This window comes from Hippoglossus stenolepis, chromosome 2, assembly GCF_022539355.2.
Source record: "Hippoglossus stenolepis isolate QCI-W04-F060 chromosome 2, HSTE1.2, whole genome shotgun sequence".
Taxonomy (NCBI): Eukaryota; Metazoa; Chordata; class Actinopteri; order Pleuronectiformes; family Pleuronectidae; genus Hippoglossus; species Hippoglossus stenolepis.
In genome coordinates this window covers 28253012-28257141 of record NC_061484.1, presented here as the reverse complement: position 1 = coordinate 28257141, position 4130 = coordinate 28253012, and positions in this window count along the sequence as shown.

The following is a 4130-nucleotide window of genomic DNA, read 5'->3' as shown; positions in this document are numbered from 1 at the left end:
ACCCAACAAAGTTACAGTGCCTTGCATAAATATTCACCCCCCTTGGACTTTTTCCCATTATGTACTGTTACTAACTGGAATTCAAATAGACTTAAATAAACTTTTTCCCGTTTGATCAACAAAACATGCATAGTACTTTGGAGGTGCAAAATAAATTTTATTGTGACACAAACAATAATGAGAACAAAAGTTGACATCTGTTGGGTGCATAAGTATTCACCCCCTGTGTCAATACTTGGTAGAACCCCTTTCGCTGCAATTACAGCTGCAAGTCTTTTGGGGTATGTCTCTACCAGCTTTGCACATCTAGAGATGGAAAGGTTTGTCCATTCTTCTTGGCAAAAAAGATGAAGCTCAGTCAGATTGGATGGAGACCGTCTGTGAACCGCAATCTTCAAGTCTTGCCATAGATTCTCTATTGGATTGAGGTCTGGGCTTTGACTGGGCCATTTTAAGACATTAACATTCTTTAATCCAAACCATTCCTTTGTAGCTCTGGCTGTATGTTTAGGGTCATTGTCCTGCTGGAAGATGAACCTCCATCCCAATCTCAAGTCTTTTGCAGACTGCATCAGATTTTCTTCAAGGATTTCCCTGTATTTGGCTCCATCCATCTTTCCCTCTATTCTGACCAGTTTCCCTGTACCTGCTGAAGAGAAGCATCCCCACAGCATGATGCTACCACCACCATATTTCACTGTTGGGATGGTGTGCTCAGGGTGATGGGCAGTGTTGGGTTTTCGCCACACATAGCGTTTTGCATTGAGGCCAAAAAGTTCAATTTTGGTCTCATCTGACCAGAGCACCTTCTTCCACATGTTTGCTGTGTCTCTCACATGGCTTCTGGCAAACTCCAAACGGGATTTTTATGGATCCCTTTCAACAATGGCTTTCTTCTTGCCACTCTTCCATAAAGGCCAGATTTGTGGAGTAGACGACTAATAGTTGTCCTGTGGACAGATTCTCCCACCTCAGCTGTGGATCTCTGCAACTCCTCCAGAGTAACCATGGGCCTCCTGGTTGCTTCTCTGATTAATTTTCTCCTTGTCCGACTCTTCAGTTTGGGTGGACGGCCTCCTCTTAGTAGGTTTGCGGTTGTGCCATATTCTTTCCATTTTCTTATGATGGATTTTATGGTGCTCAGAGAGATGTTCAAAGCTCTGGATATTTTTTTAAACCTAACCCTGCTTCATATTTCTCCACAACTTTATCCCTGACCTGTTTGGTGAGCTCCTTGGTCTTCATGATGCTGTTTGTTCAGTAATGATCTCCAACAAACTCTGAGTCCGTCACAGAACAGGTGTATTTATACTGAGATTAAATTGCAGACAGGTGGACCCTATTTACTAATTATGTGACTTGCAAATGTGACTTGTGAATGCAATTGAGTCGCACCAGATCTTTGTTAGGGGTTTCACAGTAAGGGGTGAATACATATGCACTCAACACTTTTCAGATTTTTATTTGTAAATAATTGTGAAATCCATGTAATATTTCCCCCACTTCCAAATGATGCACTATTTTGTGTTGGTCCATTACATAAACTCACGATGAAATAAATTTTAATCTGTGGTTATACCATGACAAAATGTAGAAAAGTCCAAAGGGGTGAATACTTATGCAAGGCACTGTAAAGAGTAAGACACAGATTCCAGCCTGATCCCAGCTAGTATTTTACTGTACGACCAGATTTCAGCTGCGGCCCACACACGACCAGCAGAGCCGCACGATGACGTCCACTACGCCAGCGTCTGCTTCAACCAGAACCGGGCAGATGCCATCTACTGCAACATAGGTCGAGTTCAACCCCAGAGAGAAACTGAGGAAGACGAGGAGGAGGCAGAATACAGCGCTGTTCGATTTGACAGTGCAACAAGGTGAGCAGCTCCACACGTGAACATTTTCATCACTACACTTATTGAGGTTAAAAACTGTGGGTGTGAGTGGTTTATTCTGCCCTTCACAGAACAAGACGTGAAGAAGAGGGGGACGATTCATCTGCAGTGTACAGCACAGTCACCAAACACTGAAGAAACACAACATGAATCTGTTGTTTATATGTGGATTTTACAGCATCACGGAACCAGAAGAAATAAAACATATAGACATGTGCAGTGTTTGTAAAGGTTTGTTTTCTTTCTTGATGGGTTGGTTAACCCAGATTACAAATTCTCTCACTTCTCACTTTGGAAGCCACGAAAGGTAAAGGTAAGAAAGTTGTTCTTCTTCTCCCATAATTGAAAATATTTCCCAGGCTCAACCAGGTGTAGAGTTAGCCTCAGGTTAGGCTAACGCTAACCGTAATGTATGTTACTGTCAAAATGTTACAAATAACAATAATATTCACTTCTAAATATTATAAATTGTAATTAGCTGTAACTAATATTAGAACAGCTAAAAGATTTTATAACAATCAATGGGAGTGACCAATAATCATTTTCTGGAGGGGGGTTTCAACAACAATATTTTGGATAATGTAAGTACACAAGTCAACAAATATATAGGTCTTGTAGTATTTATAAATCTAATGAAGAATTGTTACATAATAATATTTAAAGGACTATTGAGGTCGTCAGCTGAGAATCATGAAGCACTTGACATAAAAACTAGGTCAACAAGTTTATTGCTAATAATGTTTCTGGACGATTAAAGTACATCAGTACATTTTGAAGATTTAACAGGAGATTGTTGCAGAAGTGACACCCGCTCATCCAGGAACACAAAAAAGCTTCATGTTATATATTCACGTTTCCATGGTGACATGTCAAACTTTGATGTTTCACCATGAAACAGGAATTTGTTTTAACTCAAATTTACAACGTCTAATCTTCCCTAAACTTCACGTTTGATACTGAATATAAAGATGGACAACATGACAGCTACCCCCAAAGTGAAGCCAAATGATATCTGTCACCCCCTGGTGGCTGGCTGCAGTATTTGTCATAAACCCGGCCTCTTCCATGTCAGTGGATGGGACATGGACCAAGCTAAAAACATGTCTGTATACAAATCAAATACCTTTTTCTCAAAGATGGTGCCTGTCATTCTTGGTAGTTCTTCTCACACTGGTGCATCTTCAAGTGTTCATTTTATTAAATCATTCATATTCAGTAACAGTCATTGTGCCCCCTACTGGTCACTGGAAGTAACCCTTGTGTTAATTACCCTTCGGTTTACAAGGAATGTTCATGTCGTGTTCTACTCTTGATATACAGCAGCATAGTGCGTGCAGGGTGTGTTCTCCGGTGCCACATAGTGGACACAGGAAGCATGTACACAGCTGCACACTCCACGCCGGAATTAGCATCTTTCTCAATCGTGCAGTGTCGGACGGTTGAGAAAAGTAAACCGCTGCGTCCACTGGCTGGATCGAGGGGGCAGGCCTGTTCAACGCTGCTTACAGCTTTAGTTGAGGATGATTCAGGTTTGGTGGGAACAGCCACTAAAGTCGTTTCTCACACTCTGTAAAATGAAGAAATTCACAGTTTCTACAAAACACAAGTTACTTCTTTGTTTTAGGTTTAATCTAACACCTTCTGGCTCAGCAAGCATGTCAGTGGAAAGAGGAAGGAAGGGAGGGGGTGTTTAACAGTTTGACTTTATCTTTCTCTTACAGAATCTGTCTTTATTCTCAGACTCTTCTGTGTTGTAGGTAGACGTGTCTGTGATGTGACTGAGTTTCATCTTGTGCACATTATTTATCTGTGGACGTTTTTATTGTTTGAAGTCACAGACGAGAGCAGCAGCTACTATGAGTGTAACTGCAGCAGCGAGTGGATTTGTTGTCCTTCTTCTCACTGTGACAGGTACTGTACGTCTACATTCATGTTTCACTCTATTTTACACTCGGACTTCTGATTCACCTGAAGTGAGTTTGAGAAAGAAAGTAAAAATATAAATGAACCATTCATTCATTTTCAGATCACCACCTGTAAAGTGATGCAGAAAGAAAATATATGAAGGAATTATCATCAGTATTATTTTGTATCTTTGTTTTGAAAAATTCAGGCAGATCAAGTTTTCTCTCGACGAGAGTCTGAAATATTATTATGATTATGATTATGATTATGATTATGATTATGATTATTATTATCATCATGACTGAGTTCCTCTCCTCTCGATGCAGGAAT